Source organism: Dromiciops gliroides, chromosome 4, assembly GCF_019393635.1.
Source record: "Dromiciops gliroides isolate mDroGli1 chromosome 4, mDroGli1.pri, whole genome shotgun sequence".
Classification (NCBI taxonomy): Eukaryota; Metazoa; Chordata; class Mammalia; order Microbiotheria; family Microbiotheriidae; genus Dromiciops; species Dromiciops gliroides.
Window position 1 is genome coordinate 91,014,370 of NC_057864.1, and position 23,701 is coordinate 91,038,070.

Sequence of the window (23,701 nt, forward strand, 5' to 3'; positions counted from 1 at the left end):
TTAATATTAGCACATATAACTATATATGGGTATCTATACATATGTCAATTATCCTGGTAAATTTATAATATGTATTGAATTCTCTATTCTCTAGGTTAGATGGAATTATCATGGATCATTCAATGTTTTGTCAATCAAAGGGAGCTTTTAAAAATGTTTCTGTGTGAAAGTTTTCTAAGTATGTCAATGGCTTTTCTTAATACTTGGTACTCAGCTATATTGAGATATTTACCCTTGGTCATTTTTTTTTCCTCTGGCTTCCTGTGACTTTGCTTATTAGCCCAGTATCTTGAGAGTAAATGCCTTGATCCATTTCTTGCTAGGATGTCCTTGTAGGGGCCCCCAATAACAGTCTTTTTTTAATTCACATTTATCTTATGTTGATTTTTCACATGCATTTTTCATATAACTTCAAATCATATCAGCTATTCATCTCTATTTTGCATCTAAACCATCTTATGCAGTAGGTGAAAAACCTTTAAGTTTGGTTTGTGATAGAATCTTGATTATTTTTTATTTTGTAAATAATATTAAAGTTTTGTCATAAAATAGTTACATTCTGATACTAAATAAATTGTCATCTCTATTTGATCCACTGATATTTAATATTTCAAAAATGATTAATAATAAAAACAGATATATAAATATCACTTTCAGGTTTCAAAAATGATATGTCTGTGTGATAAAGAAAAAGTTTCATTTGACTCTTACATAACGATGTTGAGGGGTAGATATAATAGCTACCTCACAGAATTGTTGTGTGTCAAATGACATCATATTTGTAAAGCATTTATTGTAATGCTTGGCCCATAATAGGCACTTAAATGCTTTCTTTTGCCCTTCTCCCCTAGATAGTATCAGCATAAACATTCTCATTTTAAATAAGAGGAAATGAAGGGTTGGAAAGTGTATTTGGCTTCTCAAGGAGTAAGGAAGAACTGAGTTAAAATCTGGCCTCAGACACTTACTAGCTGTGTGACCTTAGGAAAGTCACTTAATGCTCTTTGCTTCAGTTTCCTCATCAGTAAAATGAGTTGCAGCAGGAAATTGCAAACCACTTCAGTATCTTTGCAAAGAAAGTTAAAAATGTGATCGTGAAGAGTTGTACACAACTGAAACAACTGAACAACTTTTCCAAGCTGCCTCTTATTTAATCCACTACTATGTTCAGGGTATGTGCTAAGCAACTAAAATCAATTTTAGCTACTTGTTGCAATCACTCACTGTTTTCTTAATATATTTATTTTAGAACTGGCTTTTTCTAGACTTTTTCTTCATAATAACTTCTGGTTCTATGGCATTGTATGCATAAGCTTCAATTCTAGAAGCCTAAGCACAAAGATTTTCTCTGGCTTATTGCCTCCATTTGGAAGCAATCCAGGAAAAACTCCAATTAAAGCTTAAATATAGCTCATGTCTAGATTTCCAGAAATGTGGATTGCAAGGTTCCTAGCTCTTATTCAGGTAGTCAATGTACAAAAGAATTAGTAGTCATTAGGACAGGTTTCACTCACCACATAAAATTTATTAAATTAAAAAGAAAGTCATGAAAAAATATATATTTTTAAAAGCCATGGAAAAAATGCAGATATAAGGCACCCTAATTATCCATTAGACTTATCCCAGAAGATACATATACTTCAGGGAACTACTCCAAAAATACTCTCCATCTATATACATCTTACTTTGTTTGAGCAAGTTATTTATCCACAGCAGGTAAGGGGTTATAAAGGAAGTTCTCCTGCACTCCCCATGACATGATTATAGTTTTCCAGCTCAGAAGAAAATGTTAGAAGTCTGCCTTCTCTGGAGACAACAATGTTGAATAAAACTCCATATAAGAGGTCATTTCTGAAAATGTCTGAGGGACATATATCAAAACATGTTGAGAGCTCCCATTCCTTTTCTTTCTTTCTTTCTTTCTTTCTTTCTTTCTTTCTTTCTTTCTTTCTTTCTTTCTTTCTTTCTTTCTTTCTTTTTTTTTTGTTAGGGCAGTGAGGGATAAGTGACTTGCCCAGGGTCACACAGCTAGTGTCAAGTGTCTGAGGCTGGATTTCAACTCAGTTCCTCCTGAATCCAAGGCCAGTGCTTTATCCACTGTGCCAACTAGCTGCCCCCCATTCCTTTTCTTAATGACTACATAGAAATATTTGGAGTCCTACTTCTGTCTATTTTTGTCTCACTACTCTGGGTCTTTCATTATGGATATTCTTGTTGACTTTAGACCTTAAAGTGATTGTGATTCACTGGACTTAAAAAATGAGAATAGCTTGCCTCCCTCAAACACTTCTTGCTTTCTGGAATCTTTGGAGAATGATTTTAAGCTGCTTTTGGAAGTTGGAGTGGGCAAAGGTTGGGGGAGGGGCATGTTCTAAATCCTACTTCTGGCATTTCATGAGGCCCAGCTGTGAGAAAATTATTAATAATAGGGGTTTTGGGACTTCTAGAGGCCCCCACTGAGAGAGCCTGGCCTGACCTTTCTTAAGGTCAGCTGAGAGTCAGGATGTTACCTCATTCAAAACCATACCTACCTGGAAGCCTTATTCCTGCCAGAGGATCTGTTCTCTGGGCTCTGACTTCAGCATGACTGCACTGAACCACCCTCAAATCCAGTGAACCAATTGATTTGAGTGATGCTAGCCAATTAACTTTGAATAATTGAACAATGGGTATGGGCAGGCTCTGCTTCTGCCCAGCAAGCTTGCAGGAACACCTGCTCTCTTTGACCCAGGAACTGGGTGAGAGCAGACATAGCCCTCTAAGGTTCCCTATTTTCTCTCTTTTTTTCTCTCTTTTATTTCTTAGCTAGCTTTTCATATTTTTCAGAACCATGCATGCTCTCTTTACTAATATTTAATATAATAAATTCTTAATGCCCCCAAACTGGTGTAGTAGCCTCTAATTTCTAAGTAACAAATATATGATAAACCCCAGGTAATTTTCTTTACATGTGGGACAGAAATAGGGTGATCACACATAGTTTTATTCACCACACATCACATGGCAATTGAGCCATGTGTTCTGTCTAAAACAATCTTGAAACTTTTTTCTTTGTTATTTTCTCATCTTAGGTGAATGAGTAACTACTTGAGAGATGGACAAGTTTAGAAATATAAGTGACCTTTCGGGTTCAAAAAGTCTTGAAATCTGGGGTCAGAGCTATCCAATACATGGATCTTTGTCATGGATCTTTTTTAAGTGTAGGTCAGAGTCTACAATTCATGAAAATAAACTCATACATTAGAAAAGGAAAGCAAAAGTCAGAAGAAAGTGGCCAGGATTAAATAAAGAAAATCTTCCAGGTTTGCCATGTACCAATCTTGCAAGTACCTTTTTTTTGTTGGTGGTGGTGGGGAAAAAGTAGAAATTTCAATTCTTCCTTGTTGAACTGATATCTCAAAATCCAAGGGAGATAATGTATAAGAAAGTAGATCAAAATAACTTTGTTACCACTTGATTTTCGAGATAATGGGGGAAATGTGGCTATTCTTTTAAAAGCCTTTTCCCCTGACCCTCAGTTGCCTGTCATCTTAGGGGCAGTTCAGATCTATTGGAACCAATCAGGGTTCCATGAAAGGCTCTAGAGGTGTTATTTAGACAAAGATCCGTGTATTGTATAGTGATTTGCTCTAGTCACACTCCCCCATAATGAAGCTGGCTGCATTTACCTTCCATGGTTCCAGGGGTACTCCTGAGGAGCTAGAAGATATTTTTAATATATTAGCTCCTTTCCATCTAGTGTAGTTTCCCAATGGCTAGTTTCCAGTGATTATTAAATTCTCAATTCCATTTAACTAATTAATATTAATTAGCTTTTATATTATTTTGAACATAAAGCAAGAATAGAAGTTCAAACACAGCTCTCCCCAACACTTTAGTGCCTACTTACCTCTATACTACCTAAGGTATGAAGAGAGGGAACTCAGACATAACTCAGTTTTCTTCCTATTATTGGCCCCAGCAAGTTCATTTTCAAATACAGCATCAATGCTGGATAAGTCTGGTTGCATTTCTGCTATCAGTGGGATGAGTCTTGAAGGTTTATCTCTACTACTCAAGACCTTAATATTCTAGTGGATGATGATAAACCTTGCATGAATCAAAATCCTAAACCTTCTGGTAGCTTTCTCTTCCAGCTTTTTGTTGCTCACAGGATTATTGCCATATTTAATTTCATTCACCTGGAAATGGAAAGAAAAACACCAAATGATGCATATTAGTTGCTCATTTTCCCAAGCTATATGACTGCCTCAAATGAGGGTTGGAGCAATGCATTTTCTTTTTCATTGCCTCTCACTGAAATGCAGCTAGTCAGAAAAGAGGCAGATTTAAAAGGGCAGGTCAGTGGCTTACTAGTGCCTTTTGAATGCATTGTAGTTTAAGTTTTGTAGCCAATCAAAGAAGCGCCTTTTTATAATGTGGCTAGTGACAATGGAACCAGTTACAGACTATGCACATATACCCCAAAGTCTACAGGAGGATTTTACCATCCCCACATTTTGTGTAGATTGATAAGGACTAGGCTCATTGGCCAGTCTCCTAATATACCTAAAATCACATTGTTTATTAGGAGGCTCTCTTGATAAATCCTACTCAGACATGCTGATTGCAGTTACCAGTAGTCATAGTAACTGGTTAATCCCACAAAGACATCATTCAAGTTAAAATGTCAAAGTAATTTAGTTGTATTCTCTACAACCAATCATCTAATGACCCTAAGTACCTTAGAAATTTGTGTAAACTTCCTGGATACTGTGCAGAGTTCAAGCATGCTAGGAGAAATTCTTATCATGACTACCTCATCCTCCCCAAAATCTCAGACCTGGCTGGCCAAAGTCCATATGCATATACTCTATAGGGACATGTTGCTTATGATAGATCACAGATTTATCTTTTAATACGGGTCAATTTTCTTAAAAAATGATATTAAGTAATAATGAAACTCAGAGTCACAAGTGAAATATATGCATTTCTGGGGAATACTATCTGATTAAAGAGGTGTTAGAATTGATTTCAGCTTTACCCAAAATCTTAATTTCTTGGCTCAGTGACCAGAGGGTATTATACCTTCAAGGAGTATATAAAGGACTGAAAGAATGGGGAGTTGTGAAAGGAAGAATCATAGAATTGACAATGTTAGCAAATACACCACAGAGTAAATCAAATGCTATATGTGGGCTTTGGATCAATTAAAAATATAGAAATATATTCTTGATATCCATTCAAAGCTACATTGTATTATAGATTCCTCTCCACTCTCATTGGATAGTAGAGATCTTGATCAGTATCTACACACACAAGATACCTGCTAAAGTCAAATGTTTGGTAATGAAGCATAATACCATGAATAAAGAACACAGTGAGTTCTCCAAGCATAAAATAAGAGTGTGTTTGCTAATTTCCCAAGGCACACATATCACACACTTTTGCATAGTTTCAATTTGAGAAAGTATGATGCAAAATGAATTCAGAATGGATGGTTAGTGGCATTACCCTTGACATGATGCCTGACCTCTTATTTTCCTTATGTAGTTCTATCCCTGAAGAAATGATTCTTTGAGAACTTTTTGAAAATAGAGTGAGGAATGATGGCACAAATTGTTTAAAAAGAATCATTAAGCTTCAGATTTGAAAATCCCACATTTATTGCTTCAGGAAATAATTTTTCATTCTTTTCTTTTTGTTTATAATTGCAATTGCCCTTCATTTCTTCCAGGGAAAATATTTTCTTCTAGCAAAGGCTTTAAGAAACATTGCATCAAATTTAGAAAAGATTCATGTGTGGTGATATTTAAATACACAACATTCTGTTCAAGGATTTCATCATTATCATCATCATAACCATCATCAATATATACTAAGGAGAGGTTTTTTTCTGGTATTATCAAGGAAATTGGTTGCCTCAATAAGTTGGAATTTCTTGTCACTAGACATATCAAAGCAATGGCCAGATAGCCTATTTGGGGGGATATTATAGAATAATTTCATCTTCCAGGTAAGATTTGGATTAGATGGGGGCGACTAGGTGGTGCAGTGGATAAAGCACCGGCCCTGGATTCAGGAGTACCTGAGTTCAAATCCAGCCTCAGACACTTGACACTTACTAGCTGTGTGACCCTGGGCAAGTCACTTAACCCCCATTGCACCGTAAGAAAAATTAAATTAAAAAAAATTTGGATTAGATGACTGCTAAAGTGCTTTTGAATCCTAAAATCCAGACTCTCACCCTAACTTTCCCCACAAAAAGACTTCATAATTGATATTCTATTCATTCCAAATCTGTGATAATTTAGTTTTGTCATGTCTAAGAATACATTTTTCTTCCTATGGTAGGGAAGTTTTTTTTTTTTTTATAAAACAAACTGATAATAGAGAAAAATTGTCTGGGGACTGTTCAACCTACTTATTTGAACAGTCTATTTTCCTCAGACTAATGGTCTGCTTTTACATATAATAAATAAATGTGTTACTTTTAAATGATCTTTCCAATTTCTCAAAGAGGGAGCCTTGACCAGAATCACTTTGTTAGCCTTTACTCTGTATTATCCAATGTACTTGCAAATAGTAAATGCTTCCTTTCTCAAAACAAATTAATGAAATTTTATTTAGTTAGGAAAATCACCTCCTTAGAACTGGATACTTGAGCATCTAAGGGACTGGGTCCTTTCTGTACTCACATATTCAGGACCTCTTCATTACTCAGGGGCAAGGTAAGAAGATTGGACCTGTGTGACGAAGAAAATTATTTTTCAACTGACGTGAAGTAGTAAAAATTAAACATTGTGTGATGATAAAACTATGATATACAACTCTTCTCAGGAATACAATGATCCAAGATATTTCCAAAGGACTCATGATGGAAAATGCTATCCACACCCAGAAAAAAAACAGAAAAGAAAAAAAGAACTGCAGAATCTGAATGCAGATTGAACCATCCTGTTTCTCCTTATTTTTTTTGAGGTTTTTACCTTTTGTTCTGATTCTTCTTTCATAACATGAGTAATGCAAAAATGTTTGAGGTGATTATGCATATACAATGTATATCAGATTACTTTCTGTCTTGGGGAGGGGAGAGGAAAGGGAACAAGGGAGAAAATCTGGAACTAAAAATATTATAAAAACAAATATTGAAAAGTATCTTATTTTTTTAACCTTTATTTCTTTATTTAAAATTTTGAATTCCAAATTCTGTCCCTCTCTCATTCCCTCCCTCCCTATGTCCCCCTGACCCTGAGGTGCTAAGCAATTAGACACAGGTTATACATGTGAAATTATGTAAAACATTACCACATTAGTCATTTTATATAAAAAAGATTCAAGTAAAAAAAGAAAAGGAAGCACAAGATAGCATGATTCAGTCTGTGTTCAATCAATATTAGTTCTTTTTCTGGAGGTGGATAGTATGCATTGTCATAAGTCCTTTGGGATTGTCTTGGATCATTGTATTGCTGAGAGTAATTAAGTCATTCCAAATTGCTCAGTGAACAATGATGCTGTCACTGTGCACAATGTTCTCCTGGTTCTGCTCACTTCACTATACATCAGTTCATATGAGTCTTTTCAGGTTTTTCTGAAATCTTCCTGCTTGTCATTTCTAATAGCACAATAGTATTCCACATACCAAAGATTGTTTAGTCATTCTCCAATTGATGGGGAGTTGATATAAATATTTTTTGTACAATTTTTCATGTCCTTTTCTCTTTTTCACAGCTACTATTGTTAACTGGGTCCTTCCATCCTATTCCCTTCCTCATGATATTTACTCTATTATCTAACTTCTTTGACCCTATCCCTCCTCAAAAGTGATTTGCTTCTGACTGCTCCATCCCCCAATATGTAGTCCCTTCTTTCACCCCTTCCTCATTCCCTTCCCCCCCTAATTTCCTTCAGGGTTATATAGATTATGCCAGGCAATTGAATGTGTATGTTATTCCCTCCTTGAGCCAACTCTGATGAGATTAAGGTCTTTGAGATAATTCTATTGAGTGTAAGGCTCATTCACTTCCCTGCTCCTCCCCAAAATGATCCCACAAGCCATAAACCCTTTCCTATTTCTTTCATGTGGGATTTCACCCAATTCTAACTCTTCCCTTCCCCCTCTCTCACTGTAATCCTCTCACCCATCAATTTTACCCTAAAGGTGTCATCATGCGGCAGCTAGGTGACACAGTAGACAAGGCACACACTCTTGACCCAGGAGGTCCCAAGCCCAAATCTGGCCCTAGTCACAAGACACTTACCCACTACTTGATCCCAAGCATGTCACCCAACTCCAACCACCCCACACAAAAAAGGAATAAACAAAAAATAAATGCTATAAAGATATCATCCCTTCATAGCAATTCCTACCTGTGCCCTCTGTCTAAATTTAATTCTATCAGCTGCCCCAATTCTAAGAAATTTCTTATGAGTTAGACATATCATCTTCCCATATAGGAATGTAAGCAGTTTAACATTTTAACATCCCCCTTAATTTCTGTTTACCTTTTTATGCTTCTCTAGGGTCTTGTATTTGAAAGTTAAATTTTTTATTCATTTCAGGTATTTTCATCACAAATACCTGAAAGTCCTCTTTTTCATTGAATTCCCATTTTCCCCCTGAAATATTATACACAGTTTTGCTGGGTAGGTGATTCTTGGTTATAATCCCAATTCCTTTGCTCTCTGGACTATCATATTCCATGCCCTCCAATCCTTTAATGTAGAATCTGCTAGATCTTGTGCTATCCTGACTGTGGCTCCAGAGTACTTGAATTGTTTCCTTCTGGATGCTTGTAATATTTTCTCCTTGACCAGGGGGTTCTAGAATTTTGCTACAATATTCCTGGAAGTTTTCATTTTAGGATCTCTTTCAGCAGGTGATTGGTGAATTCTTTCAATTTCTATTTTCCCTTCTCCTTCTAGAATATCAGGGCAATTTTCCCTGACAATTTCCTGGAAGATGATGTCTAGCTCTTTCCTTGATCATGGTTTTCAGGTAGTCCAAAAATTTTCAAATGATATATTCTGGTTCTATTTTCCATGTCACCTGTTTTTCCAAGGAGATATTTCACATTGCCCTCTATTTTTTTATTCCTTGGATTTGCTTTATTGTATCTTGATTTCTCATAAAGTCATTTGCTTCTATTTGCAAATCCTAATTTTTAAGGAATAATTTTCTTCAGAGTGCTTTTGTACCTCCTTTTCCATTTGGCCGATTTGGCTTTTCAAGCTGTTGACTTTTTTTCATGACCCTCCTTCACTCTTAGTTCTCTTTCCACTTTTTCCTCTACCTCTATTACTTTTCCCTCTCCCTCTCTTACTTTATCTTCAAAGATTTTTTTGAGCACTCCTATAGCCTGAGACCAATTCATATTTTTCTTGGAAGCTTTGGTTGCAGGAGCCCTGATGTTCCTATTGCCTTCTGAGGGTGCATCTCTCTCTTCCTTGTCATTAAAGAAACTTTCTGTGGTTCACATCTTTCTCTGTCTGCTCATCCTGGTCATCTTTTACTTGACTTTTTTTTTTTTTTTGGTGTAGGGCAATGAGTGTTAAGTGACTTGCCCAGGGACACACAGCTAGTAAGTGTCAAGTGTCTGAGGGTGGATTTGAACTCAGATCCTCCTGAATCCAGGGCCAGTGCTTTATCCACTACACCATCTACCAGCCCCCTTTTACTTGACTTTTAACTCCTTCTTCAAGTGGGGCACTGCTTCCAAGATATACTAACCCAAGCTTCAGGGAGTCTAAGGCGGTACTATTTAAGGAGGGAGAGGTTCTTCATTTGCATGGCCTGTTCTCTGGTTGGTAGATAACCCCAGGCCAATTTGCTAATTAATGATACAGCAAAACCTTTTTTGCTGTGGTTGTTAGTTGTTATGAGCCTGTGTCCCTCCCCTACCTGGGCCACCACCACTGAATCCTACTTCCTGGTTCCCAGAAGGGGTGAAACACCCAAGTTATGTCTCAGCACCTGTAGACACCCCGTAATCTCCCCAGGGCCAACCACTCAACCCTCTCACCAGCCTGTGAGCTTAGTTCCAGATAACACTGTAGCTATATCTGATTCAGAGGCTCCAAGGATCTCTTTCCCTGGCTTGGTCTGCCTGGGACTAGATCTGTGTCAGCGTGACCACAGGGTTATGCTCCATTCCTGCCCAGGCAAAGTAGCCCCCTCTTGCTGACCTTCTCATGCGCGTTTGACTGGAAAATGTTCTCAGCTTATACTTTTCTGGGTTCTGCTGCTGCAGCAATTGTTCTATAACAGTATTTCTAGTATTTTTGGAGTGGTCGTGTCATGAATTCCAAGAGCTTACTACCTTTCCTCCACCATCTTCGAGAACTATTTTTATATGAAACTGAAAAATAATAAAATAATTTTATGATTTAAAAAAAGAAATTAGTAAAAACTTAAAAATAAATAATAATTTAAAATTCCCTAGTTTCAGTTGCTATTGGTATTCTTTTTGAAAATTTCTAGAATAGAAACTCTTATAACATGTATATTTCTATTTGTCTACGAAACCTAAGAACAGATCAGAGAAAATGGCTAACTAACAAGGGTAGATTCATGGGCATGAAATGATGAATGTATGATGTTCCAGGTATTATGATTCCATGAAAAAATATAAAAAAAGAAATATAGTTTATGTATCATGTGTATGTATATGCATGTGTGTTTATATGTATGTGTATACATACATATATCAATACTTTCAGTATACACATATGTGTATTTGTAATTGTGTTAGTCTGAGAGGGGTAATTTTAGATTTAATCTGAGAAATTAAGGATAATGGGTGGAATTAGAGGTGAATTAGTTGATAAGCATTTCTATGAATAAAAGTGATCATTACATTATTGTTCTCAGAGTTAGAAATAGAAAGGAGAAAGGTATTACAATTAAAGCAGGGATATAGTCAGAGAACTTGGTGGAAGTGATTTATTTTGAGTCTCACTAATCAGAAGCCCAGGGTCCTGGGCAGGATCTAAAGACAAGTTGGAGGCAGAGACAAAGAAAGAAAGAGAAGTCAGAAAATATCAGCATAGCAGGAAACAAGGCTAAAAAGCAAAGATAATAACAACAACAATGAAAAGGAAACCAACACATATTTGAACAGTTATAGGAAACCAAGAATATTAATGTACCTTTTGTGAAGCTATGAATTAGAGAGTCATTCTGCAATTTAATTTGCAAAAATGATCTGAAACAAACTATGTATATTTCATTTATATATTATTTAATTCAGCAATAATTGTACCAGACCTTTATTTTAAAGAAATTAATGCAAGAGGAAAAAGCATTACATGGACTATACCATAAAAATAATGAGACAGTTTCACAGAAACCTAGAAAAATTTACATGAACTGATGCAGGGAGAAGTCAGGAGAACCAAGAGAACAATTTATACAATAACAACAAAAATGCAAATAAAAGCATATTTGAAAGAGTTAAGAACATTGATTTATGTAATGGCCCACTGTGATTCCAAAGGACCAATAATGATGTGAAGCATGCTACCTGCATCATTATAAAAAGGTAATTAACTAAAGATGCAGAATGAGACATTTAGATTTGGACATAGACTATATGGGGAATTGTTACATATTTTTTTTTAATCTTTTCTTTTTTTTTTTTTCCTCAAAGGGAGCATAGAGTAGTGGGAGAAAGGAAGGTCAATTTTCTCCCTCCTAAATACAGAGAGGAGAGAATGAGGATGGGCAACATTAATCACAAATGAGTAGAATAGCTTTAAAAATTATGAGTTTAGGGGCAGTTAGGTGGCACAGTGGATAAAGAACCGGCCCTGGATTCAGGAGTTCCTGAGTTCAATCTGGCCTCAGACACTTGACACTTACTAGCTGTGTGACCCTGGGCAAGTCACTTAACCCCATTGCCCCATAAAAAAAATAAAAATAAAAAATAAAATAATAAAAAATTATGAGTTTACTTTAATATATACATAGAAATTTTTAAAAAGCCCTAAATAATAGAAATCCACAAATTCATGTTCAATTTTTCTAGTTCTTCAATGTATATGGCAATGATCTTGTTATTTGATTAGTTCATATTTTTTTAAAAAGGAAAATAAGGAAAGAAAGAGGAAGGAATGAAGGAAGAGGGTAAAAGAAAAGAAGGAAAGAAAGGGAAAATTAAAATGAGAAAATATTAAAAAGAAGACAATCAAAAGAAGAGAAGCAGAAATGAGAGAAAACAAGATGGAAGGAGAGAAAAGAAGAGAGAAAAAGGTAAAGAAAGCAAAGGAGAAGAAAGAAGAAGGAAAGAAAAGGAGAAGGAAAGAGGAGAAAGGTGAGGAGAGGAAAGAAAAGGAAAGAGAAGGAAAGGGATTGAAATCAGGGTTGTGGGTTACTGGTTTACATATGGTGATGCTTCACCAATCAAAAGGGCCCTGGGCAGGAGCCACAGTGATCATCCATTTCAACGAAAGTTAGAGCAGTAGCATAGCAGGAAAATGGCTGGTGATGTTCATGGTGGACATGAGGTATAGCTACATAGATGAACTCTTATCCATCAGAATCCCAGGGTTACAGGGCAGGAGCAAAGGGTCAAGTCTATATTGAAGGAGATGAGATGTCATGAGAATGGTTAAATGGAATAAAACTGAATTAAAAATAAATTCTAAGGTCAAGCTCACCCTGCTGGGAAGGTGAAATCAGGTTGAACATTACTGCTAATAAGTGCAGTAGTAGAACAATTGTATTACCTAAATAGGAAAAGGTTGCTATCTATAAGGCATTCACAATCCATTTGAAAGGTGACTATTTTGCATCCAATTAACAGGGGGTGACTGCATTAATTTACTGCTTTAAGATTTAGTAGAAGTGTACATATTTTTAGGGGTGAACTCCCACCCTGTTTAACAAGCTCTGGAATAGTTAATTGAAGATGAACTGGAATGAAAACACCAACACTATTTATACACTACCCATTATAGGAGAATCATTATTGGAATGACAATAGAAAGTAGGGGGGATTTTTTGTGACCTAGTAAGAGTCCTTCCATAGTACAAATGTTTAGGATGAGTAGCACAGTGATACTTGATGATCAGCCCAGTCAAAAATAAAAGAGATAGTTCCAGATGAAAATTCTAGAACCATCCCATTTAGAAGTGACAGGTTCTTTTGAATTTCCAGGTGGTTATTAATTCCAATGTCACGCATACAAAAAACAAAAACAAAAACAAAAAATCATGTCTTATTCTTCTCATCAACTAATAGAAAAGATTGAGATACTCCAACTAGGAAAAACTTACTTTAGTTCCTCATACATTGTGATTTTTGGGAGAAAGATTTTTATTCATAAAATCAGCAGAACTATGATATATGCTTCAAAAGAAGCAAATTCAGGCATTGGCCATGAAATAAGTCTTGGAGAAACTTTTACAACATTCTTTGGGGATAACTGAAGTGATGGTGATTTGTCTTTATGGCACAGGCAAATTGATTGTACTACTGGAATATGCAGTGTACCTGATTTATCTGGGACACCTTAATGTTACACAAGAAGTAGAAGTTTTACTTCTTTGTGTTTTGAAGGATATGCTAAGGGCAGTATGCATTGAGAAAAAGTGCATATAGTAGCAGATGGCTAAAATAAAATGGTTCCATCTGTTTCAGCTGCAGTTCTGTCACTTGGTCCTGTTTGCACAGATCTTGAATGATCCATTTTCCTCATTTTTTTTTCAGTTGAGTATTTTGCACCACAGTTATCCTATATAACTCAAGAGGTTACAATTTCATAAACTTAAGAATGTTAACAAAGTTACTTAATTAACCACTGGACTTTGTCACATGTCTCACATGTCTTATCCCTCCATCTTTGTGACCCCCACCCTAATCCCATAGAGGAGTTTCTCCCAAAACCTCCTTCTTAAAGAAGGGCTCAGATCAGTAATCTTTATTCGCCAGGCTTCACTATGTTGTTCCTATGGCTATGTCCACTCCACCCTGCTTTTCAGCTACTTTTTATGTATTGTCTTCCTATGTTAGAATGCAGACAATTTGAGGGCAGGAACTGTCTATTTGTTTATATTTGCATCCTTAGTGCTTAGAGCAGTTCTAAGCACACAGTAAGCACTTATAAAAGAAGTGATTATTGTTGATTTTTTAAAAAATTAACAAATATTATTAGGTCATTATTATTTTTCTGACAATAATGCTAAAGGATACTTAGGAGAGACAATTTTTCCTTCTTAGAGCTTAAGTACATACCACCAAATAATGATACTACAAGTACTGCTACCAGTGCCATTAAATACTACTACCACTCTACAATCAACACATCATTCATGTGGCACTAAAGTGAGCAAATATATAGGAGATATAAATATAGAAATATATGAGATGGTGTAAGAAACATAATTATATATGTGTGTGTGTGTGTGTGTGTGTCTGTCTGTAGGTATAATCTTTCAGGGGAAAAAATGGGAATTCAATGAAAAAGAGTACTTTCAGACATTCATGATTAAAAGACCTGAACTGAATATAAAATTTGACTTTCAAATACAAGACCCTAGAGAAACATAAAAAGGAAAACAGGAAAAAAAAAAAAGAAATCATGATGGAGGTTAGAAGGTTAAGCTGTTTATATTCCTGCATGGGATGATGATACTTTTAAGTCATAAGAACTTTCTCAAGATTAGGGGCAGCTGAACGGAATAATTTAGACAGAGGGCACATGTGGGAATTTATTATGAAGGGATGATATATGTAAAGCATTTATTTTTTGTTTATAATTTTTTTTTGTGGGCCAGTCAGGTTAGGGGTGATACCTAGGGTCGAGCAGCTGGTGAATGGATTGTTTCTGAGGTCAGATTTAGGCTCAGGTCCTCCTTGGTCTAGGGCTGGTGTTTTGTCCACTATGTCACCTAGCTGCCCCATTATGACATCTTTAAAATAAAATTAAAGGGTGAGAGAATCTTACTGGGAGAAAGGAAAGAGAGAGGTGAAATGAGTAACGTATCTCACATAAATGAAACAAAAAATAGCTAACAGAGGGAGGGGGAAGATGGGGGAGGACCAGAAGAGTGAATGAGCCTTACTCTCACCGAAATTGACTCAAAGAGGGAATAAAAATACACACTCAAGTATCCTGCCTTGCAGGAAAGTGGAGTGGGGAAGGGGATAAGGGGAGAGGGTGAAGAAAGAGAGGGCAGATTGGGGGAGGGGCAGTCAGAAGCCCAAACACCTGAGGAGGGAAAGGGGTAAAAGAAGATAGAAAATAGAGTAAATATCATGGGGGACTGAATAGGATGGAGGGAAACCATTAGAAATAGTAATTGGGAAAAAATTTGAAGCAGAGGCAAGAGCAATGTAAGATGGTGATGGTGGTGGTGGTGATGATTATGGCACTTACTTTGCTGGGCTATTATGAAGAAAATTATTTGTCTTGTATAGCGTACTATACAACTGTAAGCTATTATTGTTGTTGCAATAATCAATCTAATGGAAATCTCCCTTTAAAGTACTATATAAATGTAATCTACTATTAAAAAAAATGATGAATAGGATGCTATTAGAAAAACCTGGAAAGACCGATGCAAAGTGAAATGTACTATAAACAAATAACAGCAGTATGTAAGATGATCTGCTGTGAATGACTTAGTTATTTTCAGCAATGCAATGATCCAAGGATCTGAAGGACTTATGCAAAATGCAATTGGGGGGGGGGGCGGGGAGCCAAGATGGGAGAGGAGAGACTGTGACTCCCACAAGCTCCAGATAACCTGTCCACTCATTCCCAAATAATGCTGTGGGGGAAAAAACAAAAACAAAAACAAAAAACAGAGCAGCCTAATGCACATGAGAACAGAGTGAAACTATTTTTCAGCAAAAGAGGACAATTGCAATCACCTGCTGATTGGCAGAACAGCTCAGTGCACAGTCCAGACCCAGCCAGGAACAGACAATGCTTCCAGCCTTCAGCACCAGTGGATTCTTCTGGTCTCATGGTTTGGTGGTAGGCTGGGGTGAAGTGGAGGCAGTCTCTGCTGGAGTTTGAGAAAAGCACCCTGGTTCTGAACCAGTGGGCTGAATCAAGTGGTAGTAGCTTAGTGGGGGAGGGGCACAAGCACACCAAGCTTCCAACCATAGAGAATCAGAGTTCAATCAGATTTCTGTTTCTGGGTGAAAGAGAAAGCGGCCATGGTAACTCACAGGTCAGGCATGCTGAGAAGATGCCCAATCAATCACCCCCTGAGCCACACTGTAGCTTGGAAGTTGTGTCGTGGATGCAGCAAAACATGTTAAGAAGGACTTAAAAGCCAAGAAAGAGATGGCCAAGATGAGCAGGCAGAGAAAGTAGCAGACCATTGAAAACTTCTTTGGAGAAAAGGTTGACCAGAATATACCCTCAGAAGAAGAAGATAATAACAAAGTCAAAGCTCCAACATCCAAAAGCTCCAAGAAAAATATGAATTGGTCTCAGGCCATGGAAGCACTCAAAAGAGACTTTGAAGAGAAAGTAGAAGAGATAGAAGGAAGATTTAGAGACATGAAGTAAAGAATGGAAAGAGGAATGATAGCAATGTAGGAAAGTCATGAGAAAAATGCAATCCATCTAGAAACAAAGAACTGATGGTATCTGAATACAGATGGAAGTATTATGAGGAGAATAAGTGGGAGTTTGAAGATAGGGGTTTAAGATAGGTGTAGGGGTTGGGGTTCTTAGGAATTCCTCTTTAAAGAATTACATTCTTTTGCACACAAGACCAATTAGAATAAAATGATAGTTTATCTAGGGGCTACAAAAGGGAAACCAATAGAGAAATCTTTGGACTTCTCATGGGGAGAAGGCATAGCACAGAGGCATGCTCTGAGATACCTATCTCTCAAGCAGGGACAGGCAGATACTTTTATAGAGGACTGATTAGGGTAATCATCTGACTGTGGAAAGTCCCCTTATGGGGGGAATAACATCCCCCACTGGTGGTTGCTGGGGGAATTGGGTGAGGGGTGGCTGTGGATCTCTCAAGCCATCTCTCTCCACCTCAGGGCACAAAGGCACCAGCCACACCTAATCTTATCTCCCCAGGGGTGGGGAAGACTGGAATGAAGTGGTCCTGGAGCTAGCTCAGTTCAGATGTGGTGTCACTTATCTCTTTAGGTGTGTCTGTCCTTTGTTTAGTTTCTCAAGGAGAAGGTTCTTTGATGTACCCCAGAGAACTTCTGGTGTGCTAGGCCTATAACAGAAGTATATTTTGTTGCTGTTGTTGTTAGTTCCTTTTTTAAAAGTTTTTTTTTGTTTGCTTTGTTTTGCATGACTGCACATGTATAACTTAAAAGAAAAAATTTTAAAAAGTTACATCTATTGACAAAATTATTTTTTGTAAAACAGCACTAAAGTTTGAAATATCTTTGACAAGAAGATGGACATAACAGTCTAGAATTCTGAAAAGCCCCCTTTGTTTGATGCCATGAATCCAATTTACAGACTAGTTACACAAAAAGAGTAATTTAAAGAAAAACAAACTGGTGTCAGCTATAGCCATTATGAAATATCATACTTTGACATTCTCCTACAGTATTTGATAGACAATAAAAAAAAAAAACGCATTTCAGGACATTCACACAGCAGTATATGTGGCAGTTGCTGCCATGATTAGAACCATGGGAGGAAAGGTGGAACTATTAAGGTATTCTCCTAGGGACAGACATCAAATACCACCATGGCAGAAATGACTTGAGAAAGCTATTGAAGATCTGCAGAAAGTCATTTGAAGATTACATCAATATCTGGTTGGCACATGCAGTAGAAAAGCAGAACACCAAATTAAAGGCAATGAGAAAGGAACATGTATAAAAGAATCCAAAAATGAAAGTGTAACTGGTACTCTGGATTCATTTAATCAGTAACTGAAATAAAAGGTAATGGTGATTTTCAAGTGTTCTCAGGGCACCACAAAGTAGAAAATAAACATTCAATAAATTAACCACTTTATTTTAGAAGTCTGAGAAGTAAAGAAAGCAGGGACAAGACAGAACCCTCAGAGAAGGAAGGATGTGGATGGTTTCTGGCTGTCTATGTGATCATGAGAAATTCAAACTCCTGAAAAAAGCAAATCATATTAAATGAGAAATAGAAAGAGTATGTATTTGTTAACAGAGTAATTGCCAGAATGGTTATGTCAATATCAAATATTGAAATTCTAGACTATCCAGAAAACTGGAAAGTTAGAGAACAAGATATTCATCATTATTTCCTCAAACACCTGGAATATAAGGCCCAAGACTCCTAAGTGTGCGTCAGAGTGTTTACCCCACTGGGCATAGAGTCTGCCAAGGATTGTCAGACCAGCATTGGAAATTGGGAAGTGAGCCTGAGTTTCAGAGTAGATCAGAGACTGATTTTCTTGTAGCAGATAAGGAATATCTGATCAGAAAGAGTAAAAAATGTTCTTCTGTTGTATTTCTGCTAAGCTGCTTCTTGGTTTTTTATTGAACTGCGTGATCACTCCAGCTCCCTCTGATTGGTGAAGTTGCACCTCATACAATCCAGTAGCCCGCCCCTCCGATATTCTTTTCTTTTCATTTCCTTTCTTTTCTTTCCTCCTTTTTTCTCATTTGACTTTTTCCTCCCTTTCCCTTTGTTAATTAGTGCAATATAATATTGTGTTATAAAATAATTTCTAACCTCTAAAATATGTGTACACTCTTATTAAGCCGCCTTCTATTATTTATTGGTATAAGGTATATTCAAAGATCTAATTATGCCAGGATTTTCAGTACCAATGCTGTTCTAGATTCTTGGAATATTCTGTACAGAATTCAAACCAACAAAGGATTTCCAAGTAAAGACCTATTTCTCCAAAATGCCTATTCTTAAATTACATTGCTACTTGATTTAAATTTTGAGTGATCACAATAATTATAATTATAATGATGATATCATTTATTTAGCACTCTAAAGTTTACAAGTCATTTTATGCATGTTACTTCATTTTATTCTAGCAACAACTCTATGAGATAGGTGCTATTATTAGCGTGATTTTACAGCTAAGTTTGTCTGAAATATGTGCTTATTGATTGATTGACATAAGTTCTTACAAATTATTTTTCAGTCATGCTCTCAGGTATACAAACATTTTCATCACATCAGCACTAAGATAATCATTGCAATTGTTATATCCATTTTACACTTGAGGAAACTAAGGCTGAGAAGTCAAATGCTATTCCAAAGTTACACATTTAAGTTTCCAGAGCCAGACTTCCAACCCAAGTATCTTCTGGGTCCAAGTCCTTTTCTGCCAACACATGTTGCCTTAAAAAAAAAAAGGAGATTGGAAAGTTATCCAACTAAATGATTATCTGCAAATAATTTAAAAATGAAAATGGATGGAGTACAATCAACTAGAAAAATGGAAGGGGAAATATATGTTTTCTTTAAACAAATTATCCATCATCAAGAATAATAAAGCAACCATATGTAGGCTGCAATATCACAGGCTCAGATGAGTAGAAATGACACATAATAAAAAGAGGTCTGTTCTTGAAACATAATTTTGCAACCATCAAGGGATCTTTTTTTTAAATATCTGAAAGACAGGAAGATATAAAAGGATAGAAGAAAATAATTTGTTAAACTCCTACGGCATGCTAGATACTATGCTAAGCAATTTGCATATATTATCTTATTTAATCCTCATAATAACCCTTGGAGGTAGTTGTTATTATTACACACAGATAGTAAGTGTCTGAGGCCAGTTTCAAACTGTGTTCTTTCACTCTGTCTACTATATATCTTCAAACCTTTTGTGTAGGGGAACTCTTGCTTATCTGTTTCTTTTTGTGAATATCTATGTTGGTGATTGCTAAGTTCATAATGAAAAAGAGAATAATTTTTAAAATACAAAACATATCAATAAAATATATTTTAAAAAGCAAAGAGCAAACAGTGAATTATGATTACTTATAGCCTGGATTATGGTACACAATTGGATAAATAACTCATAATGTTGATTCATCAGTATATTATATATATATATATATATATATTCTGGATATTTACTCCAAATGAATTATCAGTTGGGCCTACAGTTGAACTGGAGGAATTGAATGGACTAGATTGCCTTTGGAGGGTTTTTTTCTATTATTTATCCTAAACTTCTTTCTTAAATAAAGGCCTATCTTTTTACATGTATAAATTCATTTATTTAAATTTTTATTCATCCCTTTATTTTTCCACAGTAATTTCTACATACTCTTTCACCTCCAGAATTGAACCCACTACCCCTGTGTAACAAATGCAAATAATTAAGGAAATTGATACAGTGCCCTATGTCTGATACTATGCTGCATTTTTGCATTCTTTCTCCATGGACATCTATTATCTTTTCTCTGGTACAAAATGTGTCATTTCAGTTACTCTAAATTTAGCCTCCTATTATTTTTAAATTTACACCAGCACAGACATCATTTATATTGTTCTGCTTTTTTTCTTCTTTTTCTTTATATCAATTAATGTTTCCCATTTTAATTTTTTTTTCATATTTCTTATGTTATAACTAATCCACTGGCTTCATGTAGTGTATTTATCTTTCTTTTCTTTTACCACCTTCCTTTTTGTGGTATTTACTAATTGATGATCACTCAGTTTCTTTCCAGTTATTTTACATCACAAATAGTGCTACTGAGAATATTTTGGTCTAAATGTAATTTCTTTCTTGTCTTTGATCTTTTTACAGCATTAACCTAGTACTGGGATTTGTTGGTCAAAAAGTATAAACAGTTTGGTCCTTGTTCTAGAATTATTGCAAACAGATGCTGAAATGGCAAAATCTATCTTTAAAATGTCATCTTTCTGCTTTCACTGTTTGACCATAAATTACAAAATACTACTATTCCTGAAGAATTGAAGAGGAACCAAACAGCCATTAAATTGTACTGTAGTCTGTATTTGTGAGAAGATTGTGATACATTACAAATTAAGATATATGCAAGAAAATTAGTAAAAAGAATATAAATGAATCTGGCCTCAGATACTTGACACTTACTAGCTGTGTGACCTTGCGCAAGTCACTTAACCCTCATTGCCCCACCAAAAAAAAAAAATTAAAAATAAATAAATTTATAACCCAGGAAAAAAAAAAGACCAGTCACAACAATTTGAATTAAGTATAATTACTGGACAGACTCCAGCATCCACTGTTATCTATGCATTATCAAAAATGTAAAGAAAACCCTAAGCAGGCTATGCAGGCTCTCTATTTTGGATTTTGGGGTACAAAAGTCACACAAATTGGGCAGCTTCTGATTTATATCATTGGAAAGAGTGCCTACATTGATAAGATAAATTATTCATTAGTTTATTGGTCTGTATATATATATGTATATGTGAGTATGTATGTATATACATACATACATATTTACACGCAAAAACATTTATAGATTAAACATGTCATGAAACATAATGAGTTACACCTATAATTTAAAGCAAGAAGAAATAAGATGAGGTCACATTTCAAAATATTATGCTGAGCTTCCTATCAACACCAATTTTTTATTTCCCCAAAATTCTAACTTGGTAGCTCCAATATTATTATTATTTTTTTTTGTGGGACAATGAAGGTTAAGTGACTTGCCCAGGATCAGACAGCTAGTAAATGTCAAGTGTCTGAGGCCAGATTTGAATTCAGGTCCTCCTGAATCCAGGGCCAGTGCTCTATCTTCTGCACCACCTAGCTGCCTCTCCAATATTCTTTTGATGATGTTGCAACAATTTTCAATTGTCATCACCTGTTCTTTTTCCTTCAGAATATATCATCTTTCACATGGCCCTGCACTGAGTATGATGTGCATGTCTCAGGTCTGAGATGATACCCTTAATCATTACCCCACCTTTTCATCATTTATTTATGCATTATCTTCCCTGATTAGGTTATAAACTCCTTGAAGACAAATATAGCCTTTTTTGATATTTTTATCCCTGGCACTGAGAACAGGGCCTAGCACATAGTAGGTGCTTGATTAATGTTTATGGTATCATATAGTATGGCGTTTCAAATAATATAGAAGTGGATAAAAGTTTAATGTTTAGTGTAAGTGGTCTTCCCATATTGCAATAGGGAAATAAAAGGCTTCACTAAAATTTAATGGGCTGTGTGGGTGAAAGATCAATTGATTGAGGAAACAAAGATTTGAGATTCTGAGCATTTCCATTTGTTAAGCAATGAATAGCAATTGCTAAACATACCAAAACAAACAATAAAAACTGGGAACAGACTTTTGCTTAGGCCTGGACTTCAAATACAATAAGGGACAGGTTTTTTACATTAAAAACAATCAATCAAATTATTTAAAAAGAAACAGTTAACCAGGATACAACATTAGGTATTCTGATTTCTAATAATTGGAGGAAAGATTAGGGATTTTCCAAGTTGGGAGTGGAAGAGTGAACAGATGTAATTCCCTGAAATTAGAAAAATAGGTGTCCTGCTCCCACCCAAGTGTCTATAAACAATCAAAACAACATGAAAACAATAACTGAGGACTAAAATGCCAATTTTCAGATAAGATGGATGAATTCCTTGATATATAATTGGGGGAAAACTTGCTTCAGTTTTTGGGATGATTAGGTTGCTGGCTTTCTGGTCAACATAACTGAGGTTCTTAGTTAGTTATCTTTAAACAGCAGGTAGAGGTTGTCCAATTTCCCAGCCATGCAGGGCTAGGAACAAACAATGCAATAAAGTTTTCTCATAAAGCAGAAATTGGACTAGACATATACTTAAATAGAAAAGGGACTGAGTTAGCACCAGAATTGAGTCACAAGTTGGAGTCAGTGTGTTTCATTCAATTACCACAATTAACTATTTGTTGGCCTGATCTCCTCAATTCCTTCAGTTCATAAAACACATATAAGCAAGTATTGCACTGGTAACTTAAAAATTACAAAAACAAAACTATAAAAAAAACTAGGAAAAGTCTTTTAGGTTATTAGATTGATCCTTTTTGAAACATTAAGAGAAAAAAATGAAGTCTTCTGAGTCCATACAGTATTCTATTCACTGCATCATAAAGCATTAGCTACATAGATAAAATGAAGGAACTGATCTATCTCAGTATTTGAATTGATTTACTTTTTATGGTAAAAATTTATATTTTGTTTTGTTCTTGAACTGAGTTAAATGATTGCAATGTAAAAGAAATCAGATATATAGTTTAATTAAGAAAACAATATTTCTAAAAAACTAGAACTAAGCAGGAGTAGCATGGGCTTCTTTAAGACTTAGTGAGTTTTTGATCACTTGAATTTTGTTCATTTTTGAGGGATATTTCAGGTGGGTTTCATCCTATAGGTTATAATGAGATCTGATGACCTCAAATGTTTACTTTGAACCCTAGCATTCAGTGATTCAATATATTTCATTTCTAATAGATTTTAACATCCTAATCTGAAAAAGTGCAAATATTTTGGTGTCAGATTGCTTTATCCCTTTATTTTGTCTTTTGCTTTAAATATTTTTCTTGATTATTTTTCTGGACTTTTCCAGGTCTGTTTAATTTTTAAACAAATGTGTGTACAGTGCCACAGGAAGTGGGAAGTCTGTTTTCTTAAGGGTAATTATTTTTAAATCACAATTTTATGTGCCTTTAAGGTATATAAAATACTTTCTTCAAAATAATCCTATGAATTAGGTAGAGCAGGTATTATTATCCTTATTTTGCAAATGAAAAAAATCTCAGAAAGATTGTTATATAAC